Genomic DNA, 21,385 nt, shown 5'->3' with positions numbered 1-21,385 from the left:
ACAATGAGAGTGGCTGCAGTATTTGGGCCCAGGCTCGGCGGCCACCCGGGGAAACCTACCAAACCTAGGCATCCCTGAAAACTAAACACCCATGGGAGTCTAGGGTGGTGTACCTCACCAGGATCCCACAATATTTTCCTACCCATAATGCTCTGCAAGCCTCAAACTTTGCCTAAAATTTTGCATTTTCATTGCAATTCTGTCATAAACTTCAGAGATCCACAGGAATCCATAAAGGTCCTAACACCCTCCTTTCCCTGACTTGTCCCAGTACAATTGCTACCCCATTTGTGTGTCTGAGCCTAGTGCTCAGGGGAAGCTCCTCCGTTATGAAGATTGTTGTTCTTTTCCCTCCCGGTTCCTCACGGTATATTCCCCAATATGTCATCCGTTTGTGTGCTGTCTCTCTCTCTTGTTTACCTCCTAACTTATGAGCAGTGAATTTGCAGTGATGTCCTGGAACCCTCAGCTTTATTCCTGGTCTGCTTCAGGTTTGTGAAAGCAACACCCACTGCACAACCTGGTAAGATTCTCATGCAGTGATATAAATGTTCAAACTGACTGGTATTTTTTACCTGTTATTCTCCACCTTCCATACAGTTGGATCAGCAAGCAATGTCTCTGCAATATCGAGATAGAGTTGTACTGTACCTCAATTGCGACAACTCCCTTTCTAAAGAGTGAGAGACAGTCTGTTGCCTTTCACTCTCTTTCACGTCCCTTCCCTGTTTCCCCAAACTGCTATTGTTGGCAGCAATTCCATCTTGTTCACCTGAGGTAGGGCTTTCGGTGGGTCTGCACTTTTGGAACCTGACAGCATCTCTAGATTCAAGAAGATGCATATCACCTCCAGAGTTCGTCAAGGTTCCACAGTGTTACTCATTATCTGCAACTTCTACTTAGAGCTATTTGGAATTCTACTCAACTATACATGCATCAAAATTCAACAATATGCTGACACCACGTAACTCTAGTAGAACGTCCCCACTGCTCCAAACATCCAATTCCTCAACAAATGCCTGCACATCATCCAGATAAGAATGTCCAGCACACACCTGGAGCTCAAAGCCACCAAACCAAAATTCCTACTATACACCAAGAACAAGAAGCAACAACTAGGAAAAACCTGATACAACAATATGAACCTGGACTTGAAGATTTGACCACTAATTTCACCCAAAACCAGGTCACTCAGATTCACCTTCGATGCTGACTTTACCTCAAGGAACTCACTGTCAAGAAAACCAAGACGGCCATGTACAACATCTCTGCTAAAAAAGAGTGAAATAATTCCTCCCAGAATACGACTTCAGAACTACGGTTCAAGAACTCATATTCTTGCATCTGGGTGGTAGTAACACCTTGCTCCACAGCCTCCGCAACTCCATATTGTTCCCCCAGGATTGCATCCTACACACTACAGCACCCCTCATCGAGAGCCTGAAGAAATATGACCACATCATCCCCACCATGGTGGATTCCATTCCCTTCCCTTGCTGGTCTGCATCATATTCAAATCTAGCTGCATCATCTGCAAAGCAATTAAGACCAGACCACCTCCTAAATGGCAGGTAGCGCAACATTTTCAGTGGTACTTGGCACACCTGCAGCCAGGAATCAGTCAGACTGAAGACAAAGAAGTGCAAAAATGAAAATTAAGGTAATATGCCTTTTCCATCTTTACAGGCAGATTTTGGATTTTGTATCCAGTAGGATCAATCCAAATTTACTCCAGTTTAGAAAAGACCTGAAGACACATATCTTTAAAGAACACTACATCACAACGCAGTAAAATTCCACTTCCGCCCTCAGAACTCAGCCATCCCTCCAATCACTTGTTGACTGTATCTTTACCATTGACCATGTATAATGTTCCACTGATTTTGGGCTATGTTTGTGATATACAGATGCTACATACAAGGAAAGCGATGTACAGGTCTGAAACAGTGAGTTGGCTACATCAACACCTAGGACAATATCAGCTCATAGCAATCATATGCCCAAAAAGTACCTTTTTGGATACATGTTGCAGTGGGTCTTTTCAGAGCATTTCAGCACTGCGTCACATCACCACTCTACAGTCCTTTACTCATTACAGCCTACATTTGTATATTAAAGTCTACAGACGTGTTGGAGTGGAGTACAAACTGCTCCCCCTGCAGCTCCTCCTCCGTCACTATTAAATAAATTGCATTTACTATAATAGCAGTCTGCTGCGGAATGACAGGGTCTCATGAGGTTATAGAAATCTAGTCTAAGGTTGCATAAACTGACTCATTACACTAAGTGCTTTAAAGTCCCTGAAAAAAACCTTTTGTGTGTGAACAATGACAGGCAACATTATAATTTAAGTATGTCGTGCAGGAAGGGTGATATTATTCCTACTTTACCAACATGCCCACATGGGCTTGTTTCAGGAGTGTCATTCATGGGAGGTCAGGCACTGCAACTGCTAGTATTATGATGCTGCGTGCATCCCCGTTGGACTAATTTACAAACCTTGGGATTTAAACAGTCTGACTGCTGATCTTTTAAAAGTAAGTATTGTGAGAAAGTGTCCTTTTTTGCATGGTCACCCTTATCTTTTTTTGCAACATTTTATTACTAATGTGTACACTCTGCACATTGGGGTACTGCTCTCTAGGGCCTAGTGTATGTGTTCTGATCCCTAAAACATTTTGATAATGGTTAATCCCTGATTGGCTTATTTAATTTTCCTCTAAAGCCATAGTATATACGGAAATACACCCATGGCATGAACATTTACATTTAAACAAAAATAAGGTACTGTTCCTGTCAAAATCAAGAAAAAAAGAGAAAAAGGAAGGCAGACGATGAGGTGGGAAATCCGACAGATTAGCCATAATGCCCGGGGCGAGCAGAGGAGGGTAGGCCGTTCGGTTTTGCAGCGCCCATCTCAATCATAGCGGAGCTCTGACTTCTGCTTTGCGACCTATGGGGCCAATATCTACCGATCCTATGGGTTAGACAGTTAGGTCCTTCAATTCTTTATACACAGGTATTTTTTAAGGAATGCCTATGATTACACTTAATAGGTGTGGAGTAGAGTATTGAATAACCAATTCTTGGTCCTGAAGCAGCATCACGGACCCGGTGTCTTTGGGCCACAAGGTGCGAAATATGTTGACCTACGATTACATATGAACACACTACTGGGACACATCATCTGTCAACAGTAGACCCAACCTACATTTGGTCTTTTAACCCTGACAGTAGAGCCTCCAGAAAAAAACTTTCGAAGTAGGCATCTTTTAGTCAGTTTTAGATTTGTTCCACTCACAATCACACCCCACCCTCACTTATCCTACTGACTTTAGGAGCCCTCTCACACACATCATACGGCTAGAACCATGAAAAGATCTCTGACAAAGTGACCCTTCGGGGGACCTGTAGGGCATTACAGTGCCGGCCCAACAAGGAGCAAGCCCGATGATAAAGCATGACATCCCTATGGGTGTGTGAGGGCATCATAAATAATCTGTAGGATTTCCCACCTCTCCATCTACCTTCCTTTTACTCTTTCCTTCCTGACCTTGACCGGAACAGTACCTCATTTTTGTTTAAATTAGGATTTAGGAGCCCAGGCACTGGACCACCGTTGGCCCCCTCTCTTTCCTTCTTTTTTTGAATACATGAAAAGTTAAAGGTCCCCTGTGGACAGCAGCACTTATTGTGACATCCCCTAGTGTGACTAAGGAACACATTCCTTCCAAGGTAGGCTGCATGGTATTTAAAAGTAGTACATGTAGAAAATTAATGCTACCATGTCCCTACAGTCTTAAGCCCCTAAAAACTATGTTCACTATGGCAGGCCTGGCAGGCTTGTGTAGAAAAACTGACCTAATATTAATACTATTATATTGAGAATGGGGCCAGCTAAAAAAATAATTAAACCACTATTTTAAATAGTTATTAAAAATCAGATTTAATGGAGCTTAAATTTTTAATAAATATTAAGGGACATAGCTTTTAGAAAGTTAGCTTTTAGTCTAACCTGTCAAAAGGCTAAACAGCATAAGCCACTGCCAGTACCAGTCTGTGATCAAGTCCGGGAGTAGGTGTGAAAAGCCTCCCAGAAGCAAACAATAGAATTACCTGAATGGATGAAGACAATTCTGAGCTCCACAGAGCCTTCTGAGTGGGGACAATGGGCATCCTCTTTACACTACACTGTCCAAATACTGCTTGACAGGTCTGTTGAGCCCATGTAACATTTAAGGTGCAATTAAAAAGGAGAAAGAGGATGCCAAGACAATTTCTGTGTTCTGTTTGACTCCTGAAGGACCCTTCTTTTGTCCTAATAGACATCATTCTTAGGGATTGTTATGGGTACAGTGCCTGCTTCAGACTGGAGTTTAGTGTTAGATGTGGGATGACACTGGTGATTTCCCCATGACACTCCCACACACAAGCCCAGCCCACAGAACCCAAGTTTAGTTTAGTCAAAGACGTTCACCATCCTGAAAATACCCTGCTATGTCGCATTTTGGTCGTTTGCAAATAAGGAACACATGAACAACTAAATAAGTGGGTAAGGTTCCCTGAAGAACTTTTACTCCATTGATTAGGGAGTACCCAGTACTCATCCCCACCCACTAGCTAGAGTGAGGCATAAATATGGCAACCCAAAGTCCCCCATAAGAACACTGCTGCACTTGCAAAATGATACCAGGTGGGCTAAACTTGCTGCACTTGGCATCTGTGACCTTGGAGAAGGGTCTTGTGAGGCTGGATGCTCTATGGCCTTGAATCCAAGGATAGAAAGATCTCCAAGGATCATCAGGCTGATCCCATGTGTGGACACACGAACATACCAAAGCTTTAGAGGACATTTGTGTAGGGAGTCCTAGCTGACAGTGACAAATGGTCCTGAACTTATTGTTTCTCTCAGTTTAGCATCCTGGGCGTCTCAAAGTGCTCTCTCTGAGGTCCTAGCAGCCCTGGAGAGTACTCCTATGGTCATTTGGGTTCCAAAAAAGGTTAGGGAACTTTTTCTGAAATGTTGTTCCTGAGCTTCAAGGGTACTGACTGCAATAAGTATCTGATAAGCTGGTATATGGTGGCAGATTAAACTTCAGGTTTGAATCTTGTGCAAAAAAGTATTTCCGTTCAGAAAAAGCGACTAAGTACCCTTTCAGATTGGGACTTAGAAACTTCATGATTTCCCTACTCCAGGTCTTAGTGGGGCCAATCCACTTGACATATCAGACCAACCCTCCATGTCGAGCGGCCTCAAATTGTGTCTAGGCCCCAGTCTACAACAACCATGGACTGCCATCGGTGCTTTGTGCTTCTTGGCACTTTGCCCCTTAAATCTATAAAAATTCATATCTCTGTTTCTTCTTTTGGATTTTTGTCATTTTTATATAATTTTGCCTATTACATTTCTCTCTCTTTTTATAAATTGCACAGGTTTTTTATTGTGTTGTCATTTTCACTGTCTTGGCTGTTTTAGTACTTATAAATGCTTTACACATATTCTTTAAGTTATGCCTGTCTTCGCTGTGCCATAGCTACCAGGGGCTGAACCCTGGTTTAAATTATTGAAACCTTTGACTTGACCTAACTGGATAGTGACTTTATTTCTTGTAGTAGACAGCAAGCCACCCCAAATTATTTTTCACTTTCTTACAAGTATGTTTTTAGAGTTTGCTAGTTTAATGACTGAGTGTGTGTGACTGGTGCATCAGTATTTATTAACACACTGTTGTCTCAAGTTTGTAAAATAGAGTGTTTAACAACGGCCTATTCTTAAAATGGGGCACATGTTGTGTGATGTCACATCTGTATGTAATGCATTTTTGTTATCTCAAGGATTTTGGTGAAAAGAGGTCCCTGCTTTTTAGTAACTAATTGTTGACCGTACAACGAGACAGAGCTTTACTAAGGCCTACCTTAGACAGTAGTATGTGCATCAGTCAAAAACACATTGATGCCACGTATATTCTATTCTCTGACAATACAGCCATACTTTGGTGCAGGCTGCAAAGCAAATGAGCTAGATATTAAGATGTAACAAGGGCATGAAGGAATATGCACACTGGCTCCTACTCTTCTTAAGGTACTGCAATATTTCAGATGACTACATAAAATCCTGCTCTGATGATGTTTTAATATTAATGGGGAAGCATGCCTATGCCCACTATACACATACAACAGATTACTGCTTTCTACGACTGAGATTGCATCTCCTATGCTGATCTTGCCCTTTGAATCCATACTACTTATAAAACAAATTAAAGCCTGATGAAAGGAAAATGTCAGGTATTAATCAATCAATCAATCAATCAATCAGGGGGCTTGCATAGCACCCTACTCACCCGTGAGGGTCTCAAGGTGCTGGGGTGGGGGGCGGCTCCGGAATCAGTTGAAGAGCCAGCTCTTGAGGTCTTTCTTGAACGTGTGCAGGGTCGGGGAGCATCTGATGTTCACAGGAAGCTCATTCCACATCTTGGCTGCGATGTAGGAGAAAGCTCTCCCGCCGGTTCTGTGTCTGCAAATAGGGAGCCTCTGCCATGGCGAGGTTGGCGGAACGGAGCTTCCTCTTGGGTACATAGAAGGATAGTCTCTCTTTTAGGTATTTGGGTCCGGTGTACAGAGCATTGCCGTAGTCTAGTCTGCTGGTGATGAGTGCATGGGTGACAGTCCATCTGCAGTCAGAGGGGATCCACTTCAGAGTCTTACGCAGGATGTGATGGCAGTTTAAGCTGGTGGAGGTGACGGCATTGTTCTGGCAGTCGTGGAGAGGGAGGACTCGAGGATGATGCTGAGGTTCCTTGCGTGGTCTGTAGGGGTGGGTGGGCTCCCACGGGCTGAGAGCCACCAGGTTTTGTCCCAGGCGGAGGTGCAGGGACCGAGGATGAGGACCTCGGTCTTCTCTGAGTTTAGCTTCTGGTAGCTGTCCTTCATCCAGGCTGCCACATTCTTCATGCTTTCCTGGAAACAGAGTCTGGTGTAAGCATGGGCGAATTTTGCGAATCTGGCGTTCGCGAATTTTGCGAATTTGCGAACTCGCAATCCGCAAAATCTGCGAATTCTCACGAATTTGCAGATTTTTTTTTTTGTGTTTGCAAGGGTTTCTGCCAGTTCGCGAGGGTTTGGTACCAGTTCGCAATTGCGAACTTACATGTCGGCTCGCAACGGTCGCGACTATGTTGTTTCTATGTCTGGTTCATCATCACAGGTTCCCAGCACCCTCTGTTTCACCACTGCCACCCTCTGTTTCACCCATGCCACCCTCTGTTACATCAATGCCACCCTCTGGTTCATCATCACTGTAGATTATGGGGGGGAAAATCAAGCACACCTGCCCTGCTTCAACTGACATAAATTAATTTGGGGTTAGTTTATTAATGTGTCACTGTTTTAAAATTCCAGGTCTGGCACCTGCTTCCTTATCAGTAATTTGCTTTCTGTTGCAGTGCAATTTTTTTTTCCAGGACCTTTGTGGCCTACTTGTAGCTATTCTATGAGCCTGCTGTGAGGGTCAGAGCAGGGTCATACAATTGTTGCAACTAGCAACTGCACTCTGGAGGGGCCCCAGTCAGGAAGCACTACAGGGAATGGTTACTAATGATGAGTTTGAACTCTTGCACCTGCTGAGTGCTTTCAGTTGGTATAGAGACAAAATATCGACTCCAAAATATCGACTGGACATAATATCGAGTTTTAAATATAGACTGGACAAAATATCGACTGGACATAATATCGACTACAAAAATATCGTTTTTCAGGTAAGTGAAGTAATATCGACTGTAGAAAATATAGATAGCAAAAATATCGATTTTTTAATAATATATAATATTTTATAGTGTATTTTTATGTAATAATATGTGTGAATAGTGTGTATTAATGTTAAAAAATATTTTATTACATGAATTTTGTTTTGATAATAATTGCGTAATGTAATTCTGTAGCGGGTTGTGGGTTTATAGGGGAATAGGGTGGGAAGTAATTTAATAATAATTAATTAATTAATATATGTTTGTTAATATTTTTAATTAATAATTAATTGATAATTAATTAATATTAATTAGTTAATTAATTAATATAATTTTGAATATATTTTGTATTAGTAAATAATTGTTAATTAATTAATTGTAATTAGTTAATTACATTAATTAGAGTACATTTTTTATATATATAATTTTGTGTTATTTTTAAGTAATTAATTTTGAAAATATAATATTAATTATTAAAATAATTACACCTTATGTTCTAATATATTTACTTTATTGTTATTGTTAATTAATAAGTAATTGGTAATTAAATAATATTGATACATTTTGGGTAAAGGAGCATTTTTAGGGTTCTGGGTCAGTTTTCAGTTCATGGGTAAAGGGGTATTTTTAGGGTTCAGGGTCAGTTTTCAGTTCATGGGTAAAGGGGTATTTTTAGGGTTCAGGGTCAGTTTTCAGTTCATGGGTAAAGGGGTATTTTTAGGGTTCAGGGTCAGTTTTCAGGTCATGGGTAAAGGGGTTATTTTAGGGTTCAGGGTCAGTTTTCAGTTCATGGGTAAAGGGGTATTTTTAGGGTTCAGGGTCAGTTTTCAGGTCATGGGTAAAGGGGTATTTTTAGGGTTTAGGGTCAGTTTTCAGGTCATGGGTAAAGGGGTATTTTTAGGGTTCAGGGTCAGTTTTCAGGTCATGGGTAAAGGGGTATTTTTAGGGTTCAGGGTCAGTTTTGGGTTTTTGGGTAAAGGGGTATTTTTAGGGTTCAGGGTCAGTTTTGGGTTTTTGGGTAAAGGGGTATTTTTAGGGTTCAGGGTCAACAAATAAGATTTTAAAAAATTATTTTTATTATTTTCATTTATTATTTTATTATTATAATTTAATTTAAGTCGTTTTAAGTATATTTTAGTAATTAAAATTTAATATTAATTTAATTTAACACTGTTTTTAATAAAGTCGATATTTTTTACATCTATATTTTTGTTAACGATATTTTGTACTCGATATTTTTGTACTTACCTGTTTGTAGATACAAACTCGATATTTTGACTGTCGATATTTTGTCCACGATATTTTGGCAAGTCGATATTTTGTCAGTCGATATTATTTCAGTGATCCCTTTCAGTTTTGCAAAACTCGTTTTTCTGCAATTTCGCGGGATTCGCGGGGCGCGAACACGTGCAAGATCGGATTCAGAAGCCGCGAATTTGTGCGAATATGCGATTTGTTTTTTTGCGGCGTGTTAGTTCGCAAGGTTTTGTGCGTTTTCGCGAGCCGCTTGTAGCGCAAGGCGCAAAATTACCCTCGCGGTCGTTCAAGGGCGCGGCCATCTTGTTTGCATGACGTATTTCCGTTTCCGGGCGCGAAGTGTAATCTCGCAAAGTGTGCGGCTCGCCAGTACAATTTCGCGGGTGTTCGCGAGGGAAATCTCGCGCGAACTTACCCGCGCGGTCGTGAACGGGCGCGGCCATCTTGTTTCTCATTCATTGCTATGGTTCTGGGCATGCTTTTGGTATCCTCTCTGTATCTCTGCCATCCTTTGCTTGTTTGAAGTTTTTTTTTAATCTATTTTACTTATTATCTATCTCTCTATTTTTCTTGCTCTATATTTTTGTGTTTTCTGCTACTTTTGGTTAATTTTAAACTACTTTTTTCAACTCTTTACTTTTCTTCTCTTCCCTATTCTATTTTCTTTATTATTTAGCTTCCTTTCTGCCCAGACCATGGTGAAGGGAGCCGGGAAGCATCCCGAGAAGGGGAAGGGTCCCGCACCCCGTGCCTGGCTCCCGTGCGGGTGTTTGAGGGGGGAGCAGGTCGTACCCCGGGAGATCTTTAGCCCGGAGGAGGTGGCCGCACTAATTTTTTATGTTCAGCGCCGCTTCCCCAGGACCATCATGGCAGGCGGCAGGATCGGTGTCGGGTACGGGATCCGGGAGCGCCGGAAGCGGTGGGAGAAGGTGTGCCGGGCCATGTACCACCACTCTCTGGTCCGGCGCACCTACAACCAGGCCACCCACCGCTGGACGGATGTCCTGGACCGTGAACGAGATCTGCTCGACCTGCTTGGCCTTGAGATCCCCGGGCTTGGTGAGTAGTAGTAGCTATTTCTTTACTACTCTGTTTTCTCCTGCTCTGTGTGTTATTATATTGCAAATTTTTGTTTTTTACCAAGAGCAATATTGCTGCTCATTACATTGCAGGTAAATTATATTTCAAAATCTTCTGTGCATTTCAGGTGCACTGCTCTCCTTCTCAGTAGTGTTGCTACTATGCTTATTTGTTTTCGATTTTGTGTTCATTTCATTGGCCTGTGAAATTATGCATGAGTGTAGTTTAAAGAACTGCGTAATGCTAGACACTAAGGTTCAGATTTTTAATTACCGGCGCATACCTGCAAAGTAGCAGGGATGCGCCAGTAATTGTGCGCCACGCCACCACCACCCATGGTGCGCCGTACTTACAATGCAGCGCACCATGGGCCCAAAACGTCACCAAAGCGTTATGCATCTGTGCCGTAAAGGCGGCGCATTGCTGGAGTTGCGTCGCAACGATGGCGCAGCTCCATCAATGCTCTGGGGTGCCCTATCTCCCCAATGCTGCGTTAAGCCGTACTTCTGCTTCAAGCAGGCGCAGGGTTTGAGTCACGCATCATTGTCGTTAAAGTGAGTGATTGAAATCTTGTAGATTTCCCTCAGCCACTTTTAGGATGCGTTCCTGCACAGGAACGCCCTCCCTTGCGCCGGAACGCCCCCCGATGGCGCAGGGCTTTACAACGTGATGCATCTCCCATATGCGTCACGTTGTTAATATACGCTGCACCATTGCACCTCTTTTGTTCTGCCGCTGCGTCACAAAAGTCACGCAACAATGGAGCAAAAGAGCCGCAAGGGGCTTCTAAATCAGCCCCTACAGACTCAAGTCCAGTCCTTCCTTTGTACACATGGCGATAAGAAGAAATAGTGGTGGTGGATTGATAGTTTGAGTATTTTAATGACTGGTTAATGTAGTAGGAAACTTTAGTGTTGTCGCTGATCTGCAATCACGATGGACTTTGTCTGTCACTTCGCGTGGTGCGGACTGCTGCCTGCCAATCCTAGGCAAACCTTTTTAGTACTTTGTTTAGTGAGTTACATAAGAAGTTTCCAATTCGACGGTCCGCAAATCAAGCAATACTAATAACGTAGTAGACCACATGAGATCGGTCAATAATATATCCCGTGGAATAGTTGTCTATTTGCTATTTCGCCAAAATATTTTGTTATTGTTCTTTTGAAATGTTTGATTTGGTTGACAAATATCATCCATGTTTTCTGGTCTTTCTTTCTTTCATGTTGTACATCAGCTCCTCCCAGGGGCAAGAGGACACAGGAGGAGGAGGAGGGTGCTGTTCAGGATGCAGGCCAGGATCGGGCAGGCGAGGGCTCCTTTGCTGGCCCCAGTAGGTTTTAATTTTAATATAGAGTACTTATTTTTTCCTAGCGTTCCTCATTCGATTTTTTCTAAATCGTCTTTGATCTTCTTGTAGACTGGATCTAAATTCTTATCCTGCCTCGACTATGACTCCCTGTGGTATTACTAGATTATTCTTATTAGTCTGTCTGTGTAGCTAACTAAGATTGCACATTTGGCAATTCCATTGGACTCCCATTCTAGTCAGCAATAGCTCTATGCACTGAGTGCAGTCCTCTGGGATTGTCCATAATGTCTTTTCAAGTCTTCTAAATGTTTATGCTTTGACAATTGCCAACAATAAAAAGGTGAATGACCACCAAGAAAGAATAAGATACTACTTTACTTTTGGTTTGGATAGTAGGACAATCCATTCTACTACTGTTGCAGGGACAAACCTGCACAAACAGAACTATGGACACTAAATAATGCATTGCTTAGCTTATCAATTATAATAGGTGCTGTTAGACTTTCCACATACCTCAGTGATAACAGACTTTGTAGTTGAACCCCCAATCTCCTTACTGACTAGATAGTGTGGCAGAGTCATTTAGCTCCCAAAGTCACCGATGATTGATCCCCAATGATGTCAGACGCACAGACTCATGCTTGCAAAAATTCCAAAACCTTTAGCTCATCCACTCAAGTCTGGAGGACCAAAAACCACAGAGTCTATTTAAGTTTAAAAGCTTTATTAAAAGTAAACACATTTATTAAAATCAAGTTTGTCATGAAAGTAAACGTTTAACTGAAAATGGAAAAGTGCTTAGTGCTGACGATTAATTGGACACATTTCTTGTGGTCGAGCCGAGCTCTCACCTGGTTTGAACTTGATCCTGCTCGTGTTCTTAGAAGTCAAGCTTCTGTCTGTTAGGAGAAAAAGTGGTGCGTGTTAAAAATAAAAAGCAAGCATCCATCAGTTGTGCCAAAAAGTGCAGCAAGACAACAGCCTTCCCTGGAAAAAGGGACATTTTTACTTTAGAGTAGACAGTCACAAATTATTACATTGTATTCTGTTTTTTTCACATTTCTTTCTTCCTTCCTAGACCAAATATTACATAGTAGTGAGTGGTGTATTCTAACATTATTAAATGTACTTTGTAGGTGGAACATCTGGAGGCGGGGCCAGCGCGGAGGTGTTGGCATTGGACGAGGGGAACAACTCTGGGGAGGAGGCGGTGCAAGTGCCGGACAATCCTGTGAGGGATAACACGGTGGTGGCGGGCAGAGGTAAGCTATATATTCCTTACTTATTGAGATTGAAGACTGCAGAGTGTGCTTTCTGCACTGGTGTATTATAAATCAACCAGGTAGTAGCCTCCTCTAAATGTACTTCGACTTAGCTGTGAAGTTTTTGGCAAGAAGAATCCCAATCAGATCTGAGATGAACTTGATGGATGGGATGAACGAAAAGCAAAAGAAGGGTGTAAGTAAGTGTGGAAGGACGAGAAATGTAATGATGACTGGCAAAGAAGAATGATATGTGTTTGCTTGGTCCCCGAGGAGGTTGGTAAGGAAAGAATATGTTATGGTGCATGGCTGGGTGAATGATGAAGCAAGGATGGGTGGAAGGAGAACAGCCTGGGTGGGTGAAACAGAAACTGTATGTGTGCATATACTTTGAATGGATGGATGCCTGGATCATGGTACTATCTGACTCTTAGATAGCATATGTGTATCTAGAGAGAGTAGATGGTCACTGGATGAACTAAGTGTTACTTTGAAGAGCATGTAACATCGCACCCGCACGTCCGTTCCAGTGTAGGAAAGGCAAGGAAAAGAAGTTGTAATTTTGTCCAAATACTACCATGAATAGTAGCAGTAGTTTGTATTGCAACTGCAAGCACAGCATATATCCGGTTATTACGGTGGACACTCCCTACCTCTCGTAATAACTTTAGTTTAGTAGTAGTACGTCATTCATGTGTGGGTGTATCACTGTTCACTCAATAATAAGCAAAGCACCTAAAGTCATCCCATATGTCATCAAATACATCCCATGTGAAGTGATAGATAATCAGATTATTTAGCTTCTTCATTTTCCTTTTCTAATACTCATTTGCACTATAGGGTGAAAGCTAAATTAATTAAGCAGTAGCCCTTTTAACAGAGTATTCTCAGTGCCACCCGTAATAGAAAAGTAAGAGCTTCACCACCTGCATGTACTTGACCGGTACAGTAACGCAAGTCTGTCTCACTCATCATGGTGTGCATCTGTTTTTCTCGGGTGCAAGTTCACTGCGCTGGCATTATGCCGGCTTGCATAAGATAACGTACCAATTTTCCTAAACAAGAGAGAAGAAGAAGAATAAGACTGGTGTACTGTCATAGTCGACTGCAATGGAAGTCCATAGTGCTCGTAGAATTTGTTCCTTAAACTCCCACTAATGTTAGAGCAAGGATGAAGAAGTCGGAGGTTACATAGATACTGTCCTCAATAGTTATGTACTGTGCTTTCAATTTTCTACTTGTACTGTGACACAACTTTCTGCTCAATCATTTTGTGTTAATCTTAAGGAGCATTGGTTACAGACTATGTCTTTCTTTCTTCATATAGTTGCTCCTTCCAAATCAAAGAGACCATCAAGGAGGAGGGAGCTGGCTCGAATGGCCCAGCAACGGAGGCTGGATGCCACTGTCACCGAATATTGGTGGCTGGTGGCCCTGGAGGAGGAGGAGACGCAGTCTACCGGTACAACAACAACATCCACTGGGACAGCTGCATCCTCCTCCGTGCCCCCACGGACTGCCAGCCAGCGCAGTGCTCCAGCGGTACGGAGCCGGGCTACCAAAGCCAACCGCCACCGCCAAGCAGCAAAGACAGCAGCTGCCCCCCACAGGATTTGCAAGGCACGCCAGCGCCGCTTATGCCTCAGATTGTCCTACCTGGAGCAGGAGGTCCTAAGCTATAAGAACTTGGTGGAGGGCCTCCGCTTCGACCATGCCACCCTCCGCAAGGAGCATGATGCCCTGGCCGCTAAAGTCAACAGCACCCTGCCGTAGTGTCCCTTGCCCCTTTTTTAGAGACTTTTGGGAGGTGGGAATTGGGAGTTGGGTTTTTTTGGGACTTTTGAAGGACAATCGTTGGGGTTAGGGAGGGTCTTGCGGGAGATTATTTTGTTAGGGCTATAAAAATATACTTTTTGAAACTTTACCTGACCATACCTGTTTTTTACTGCTTTTGAGTCTGGTGGGTGGGGGTTTAACAGTAAGTTTGTTTTCCTGAATAGTCCTAGGACTTTAGTAGTACTACCGTCAATCTCTCGTCTCTCCTAATACTCCATTATACTACCTCCAACCAAAAGCTTATCTTACCTGTAATTTGTGTTTGAAAGTAGGGCTAGGCCCAGGGCTGGCTCCACGGGAAATGGCGATTAAGGTTGGCAATCAAGGGCAGATGAAATGTCCTCCTCATTGCGGTGGTACTAGTGGTGTGACACAGTGGCAGTTGCATGCCTATGGAAAAAAAGAAAATGAAACCTGGTTTGTCCTTACTGTAGCATTACAACGGTATGATAGAGAATATAGCAGGTGACAGTACACTAGAACAGTGCCACAATGTAGCCTAACAAATGGTAAAGTATTGATAGTATAACTTGTACTTGTGTTGGATTTCTTTGACATTGGCTACTACTACAAGAAATAGTACTGAAGCTGAGTAAGTCTAGAATATATCCTCGGATTCCTTCACCAGCCTGTTGCTATGACCTTATCCTCCCCAGAAAGTGTGTGGAATTATTGATGTCATTTAGTCACACATCAAGCAAAACCACACAGCCCGGGGGAAGAGGGTTAGGGTTTGTAAAATGGATGGGAATGGGGGTTTCTTTTTGGGTAGGTTTTGTTGAGAGAAAAAAAAAGCACAGCATGGACAAACAATAATTGAACATAAAGAAATGTTTGGGTACAAAGCTAACCATAAATCTTTTACGTGACATAAAGGAAGTGCATGCACTACTGAATGCATTGTTACTGAAAAGTAAGTAGTACTTTCGACAACCGTGAATGACAGAATGTGACAGTACAGGGCTACATTAAATTAGGTTTAAAAAATAGCCGAAGTAAAACCTATAGAATGGCTGTAGGGATCAATTTAGAAGCAGAGAGAGATCCAAGAAATGCAGTCACACTCATAGAAGAAAACAATGGATACTGTATCTGTATGTTGTTGTAGTTGTCCTGTTGAATTTGGTAAGTAAGTTGCATGCAGCAAACAATTCCTCTTATTAGGGGCACTCCTCCATTCCAGCTGACGCTTCGCCCATCAATATTGGTGACCAGAAGACACTCTGTCCACTGCTTGCCTGGCGGATGCTGAATTGCGGCTCGCTAATGTGAAGCCTGACTCCATCCTTTTTTCCCCATTGCACAGACTGAAACCCGGCCTGTAATTATTGAACGAAAAACAGGAAGTGATATAATATTACAACACCACTGATAAATAAATATAAGGTATGTACTCTGTGTAGTGCAAAAAGTCACACTTTGATTTTCCTAATAGACAGTACAATATTTTTGAAAGTGCGTACTCTGTCTGAGTCACCTTTTGAAGGATAAATAAGTATGGGCAAATTAATTTAGCGGATCTTTCCCCTCAAGCTAGGTGTACTGTAAACTGTGTTTTAGAACAAAATTAGACCTTCCCAGCAGTGCTCCCACCCAGACCCTTACTAAAGCCAGTCACAAAAATGTAGAAGACCCCCAATCAGATCTCAAAAAACGAGGCCTAGCAGAAAACTGGTGACAAAACGTACTTTGAAAGTAAAAAAAGGCCCAAATACCCCCTTACCCACCGTGGATTGTATTCAAACCACTTGCAAGCAAGCAAAAGTATCCATAGCCAGCATCGCTCCAAGACTCGAAAACCCCCCCACCCAAACACATGCAATAGAAATACTGCTAACCCTAACGAGCCCTAAGTTAAGAATAGTGGCAAAGGCTTTCTTTAACTATGCCAAATCCCCCCTTTCCCACCATGGATTTTCTTCAAATGACTTGCAACCAAAATTACACATTCTCACGAGTGCTCTAAGACCCCAGAACTCAGTTGCAAAAATCTAGAACACCCCGAAACACATGCAATCATGCTGCTAGGGCTAACACTAACGAACCCTAAGTTACAAAAAGTGCCAGAAGGCTTTTCCTTATGGATTTTGTCCCAACCACTTCTATCCGGTATTAGACCTTCCCAGGAATGCCTCATGACCCGCCAACCCACCCGCCAAAAAGCACAACACCCCCAAACAGCCAAAAAGGAAAATCTCATACTTACAATATTTCTCGGCCTTCGATCCAAACGCGCTGTGCAGCTAGGCCATAACTCCTGTTTTCCACCACGGATTTCCTGAAAAGCAAATGCAATCAAGATTAGACTGTCCCAGCAGTGCTCCCAGACCCCAAAACTCACACACAAACACCCGGAACCCCCCCAAAGAGCACCTCAAAGGCAAGCAAGTCATCAAAAACACAAAAAGAATTCCGCCTCCGATTTGGTCCAAGCCACTTTTATCCGGTATTAGAGCTTCCCAGCAATGGTCCCAGAGCCGTCAACCCAGGAGAAAACTAGTAGAAGACCCCCAAACAGCCAAAAAGCAAAAGTACAAAAATGGGGACTTAGCCATTTTTTTGCCAATTTCCCAAATCACTCCACGCGCGCTCTGCAGCTAGGCCCTAACTCCCCTCTGCCACCATGGATTTGCTTCAAACCTCTTGCAAACTAAAGTATCCATAGCCAGCAGTGCTCCCAGACCCCGAAACCCACCCACAAACACCAGGAAGCCCCCCAAACAGGCCCCCGAAAACGCTACATTGAGCAAAATGTCAGAAATAGCAAAAAAAAATCAGCATGGATTTTGTCCCAACCACTTCTATCCGGTATTAGACCTTCCCAGGAATGCCCCAAGACCCGCCAACCCACCCGCCAAAAAGCACAACACCCCCAAACAGCCAAAAAGGAAAATCTCATACTTACAATATTTCTCGGCCTTGGGTCCAAATGCGCTGTGCAGCTAGGCCATAACTCCCGTTTTCTACCACGGATTTCCTGAAAAGCAAATGCAATCAAGATTAGACTGTCCCAGCAGTGCTCCCAGACCCCAAAACTCACCCACAAACACCCGGAACCCCCCCAAAGAGCACCTCAAAGGCAAGCAAGTCAGCAAAAACACACAAAAATTTCCGCCTCCGATTTGGTCCAAACCACTTTTATCCGGTATTAGAGGTTCCCAGCAATGGCCCCAGAGCCGTCAACTCACCCGTAAAGAAGTAGAAGACCCCCAGAAGTGCTGAGTCTTTCTTCAGTGGGCGTAATCCAGCCCTCTGCTTTGAGGGAAATAGGAGTCTGGAGGAGGAGGATAGAGGAGCATGTTCTTCTGAACTTGTGAACCTGAGGAATGCAGACTGCGGCACCTTCAAATCAATAAGCAAACAAGTGAAGACAGTTCTGCTGATGGGCTTGTTTTTGTGATTAGGTGATTAAAGTTTGAATTTTTAACTGTGCACAACAAAGAAAGACAGACACACAGGAATAAAAGTGAATAAGGACGAAAAAAAAAGTTATTGATTCATTGTCTCATTTTCAGGGCTCGGTGTCAGGGTCCAGGAATAAGAATAAGGCTTCGTCCTCATACTCTGCGAATTCAGGCAGGGGGAGCTCAGTGTCACCTAACAGAGAAGAAACTCCCTCATCTACGTTGCTATCCACCTCGTCTTCATCCGGCGTGCTTTCTCGTACTTTGTAATCTGGTGGTATGAGGTGCTGATTCATCTTGATCATTGTTAACCTCTCCACATTTTTGGGCAAGAGGCGGCTCCGTTTGGGAGTTACAATGCCACCAGCAGCACTGAAAACACGTTCAGAAGACACGCTTGCGAGTGGGCAAGACAAGTAGTTTAAAGCCAGGTTGGAGAGCTGTGGCCACAATTCTTTTTTCCCATGCCAATACGCCAATGGGTCAGCATTAACAGAGACCTCTGTTGAGTCATTCAGATAGCCCTGCACCATCGACTCAAGGTCCTCCAAGGTTCCTCCACTTTGCTTAGCTTTTGCTGTGACCTTTTGAGAACCAAACCCAAGCCGAGTTAGCCAATCCTCTTCAACATCCAATGTTACTGTTGTGTCTGGTGCAGATGATCCGGTTGCCGGTGTCTTTAACGGCTGAGAGGTCACTTGTGCCACAGCCACAGGTGCAGAAGTGGATTGTTTTTACTGGGGATGGCCTGCTGATGCTGATGCTGATGTACTACCTTTTCCTTCAATTTTCTGCCGTTCTCTTTCAAACCTCTTGGCTGACAAGGCTAACCAATGTTTGTACTTTGTAACATCTTCATCAGCAAAAGGAAAGAATGCTCGGCCTGCCAGCGCCTTTTTGTAGCGTGGATCCAGAATAGTAGCACAAATGTAATGCTGTTCTGAGTGGATCATTTTAAGACGTTCATCACCTTGTAGGCGCTCTAATAATTTCTCCGCCAAAACAAAAGGGTCTTGGTTTTTTACATCTTTTTGAAACACAGAAGACACCTCCTTCAGTTGGTGCTCCAGCATGTACAACAATGGGATAGCTTTTCCCAAATTACAGTCCTCCTTGCTGACTGCACGCGTGAAGACCTAAAAAGGACGAAGCATGTCTGTCAGGCTTTTAACTATGTCCCATTGCGCCGCACCCATCCTCAGGTCCTTCTGAGCTGTACCCTGTTTTAAGAAATAGTGATCGAGTACCGTATACTGCTCATACAGACGCTCAAGCATGTAGAAGGTTGAGTTCCAACGTGTTGCCACCTCCTGGATGAGTGCTTTCACTGGCATTCGACGTTCATGTAGCAGGCTCCTCAGATGCTTCCGGGCCTTAAAAGAATGGCTGAAATGGTTGCACATTTTTCGGCAGGTGTCCACTACCTCGCACGCTGGACTGTCTTTATCACTCAAGAATTTTTTAACAACCAGGTTTATACAGTGCGCCAAACACGGCACTCTGAAATAGTGACCCAGCTCCATGGCCTTAACTACATTGGCGCCATTATCCGTGGAAACATAACCAATATGGCGTTTTTTTGGGGACAGCCAGTGAAGGACCTTTGTGTTAAACTCATCCAAAATGTTTTGTGCTGTGTGACGTTTCTCCAAGCCAAACATGGCTAGTGTTGCATGTTTCCGAGCAGCTTTAAAAACTTGGTCCGGGTCAACACCTGTGTTTAGCTTTGCTTTAACCCCTGAAAAAGAGACCCAGTGTGCAGTGATGCACATGTAATCAGCGCCTGCGCCACTGGTCCACATGTCTGTTGTCAGATGTATAGTGTGAACAGCACTCTTCTGCAAGCTGCCCCAATCACCTCCAGCACATCTTCATGTAGTGCTGGAACCGCAACTCTGGCAAAATAGAACCGGCTAGGAACCTTCCATTTAGGGCAGAGCGCTGCCACTAATTCTAGAAAACCAACCCCTTCTACAAAAGAAAAAGGGAGAAGGTCCAGAGCTAGCATTTTAGCCAGCTTAGTGTTATACAGACGCGTCAGTGGGTGGTTGCGTTGATATGGCGCTTCTGTAAACAACATCTTTTTAATGTTGCCCTGGACCAAGCATTTACGGGATGATGATGATGATGATTTCTTCAACCCAGTTACGCTCGCTGATGAACTTTTTCGCATTGGTGTCTCACTCTCTCCCACACTCTTAGTGTGGCTCACATGGGGTGTGCTGCTGACAGGGGTACTGGGTGTAAGTGAAGTGTTTGACACGTCTTCTTCCTCCTCGTCATCATCAGATGAAACATCAACGTTTTCATTACGTGCAATTTGGGCTTCCTTGATCGCCTGTAGGTGCACAAACCATTTGACAGCGTGCTTTCTTTCAAGATGACCTCTCTGGCCTCTGGTACCATAGTTGGAACCAAACTTACCACGACTAACTGCCAACTTACAAATGCTACAAATGGCGAGGTTTTCCTTTTTTGGGCAAACACTAAAGAAGTCCCAAACTGCGGACTTGAAATGTCTTTGGGGGCCGGAGGAGGCGGCGATACTGGTGGTGGTGGTCCTGCTGCTAATGCCAGATGAAGTGGAGGATGTGGATTGCCGAACTTCAGTACGTTTTGCACTTTCACCACCACTAATTGAGGTCGAGGTGGATGGAGGTCCCTTCTGGCGAGTAAGGAATATGGAAGCGGTAGGTGTTGGTGTACTAGTTAACTCCAATGATTGTGGTGTTTCTTCCATTGCCTCCTCGTCGACAACATCATCACGCTCAGCAGCTTCTTGGGCTAGGGTCAAAATGTCTCTTTGCTGCATGCCCGCTGGGGCTGCAGTGACCTTTATGATGACTGGGTCGTCGTCGTGAGAGCCTTCATTAGCAGCAGTATCCGCCACTTCTTGTTGAGCCTCATCACACTCCAGAACTATGAGTTTTTCGACGACCTTCCTTTTACGCTTAAGTACCTTTGTCAGATCATGGTGTGCCTCACTCTCAGACGGCAATGGTGCTGGTTCCCAATTGTGATCCGTATCATCAGAAAGAGGTGTGCTTGAAGAAGATGTAGACCTCACCCTTGATCTCTTCCTTGCTAGGGGTGTGGAAGACAATGAATGATCATCAGGAGGAGTGGCTTCCTCAAATGATACCTCGCCTTGATTGTCGATTTCCTGATGTGCCCCTACTTCGGGAGGAAAAACTATTGTGGGCACTTGTGACCCTCCATGCACCTCTGCTTGCGCATCTCCTTGCGCTGCCTCTCCTTCCACATGTACTTGGGCTTGTACTTGCACATGTGGTTGTTGTTGCAGCTGTGGTTGTTCAACACTCGTCAGATGAGTTACAACAACCTGTGTTGATTCAGGGACATTGCTGCTACTTTCTTGCGATGAGCCAACATCACTGGTCGATGGTGATTGAAAAACTAGACTAAGTGCCTCTGCAGCACTCAAGGGCTTGGACTTAAGTTGGCGTGGTGGTGGCACTGAGCCCAATGGAGCGG

Source organism: Lissotriton vulgaris, chromosome 1_1 (genome assembly GCF_964263255.1).
Source record: "Lissotriton vulgaris chromosome 1_1, aLisVul1.2, whole genome shotgun sequence".
In the NCBI taxonomy this organism is placed as follows: Eukaryota; Metazoa; Chordata; class Amphibia; order Caudata; family Salamandridae; genus Lissotriton; species Lissotriton vulgaris.
This window is presented reverse-complemented; position numbering follows the sequence as displayed.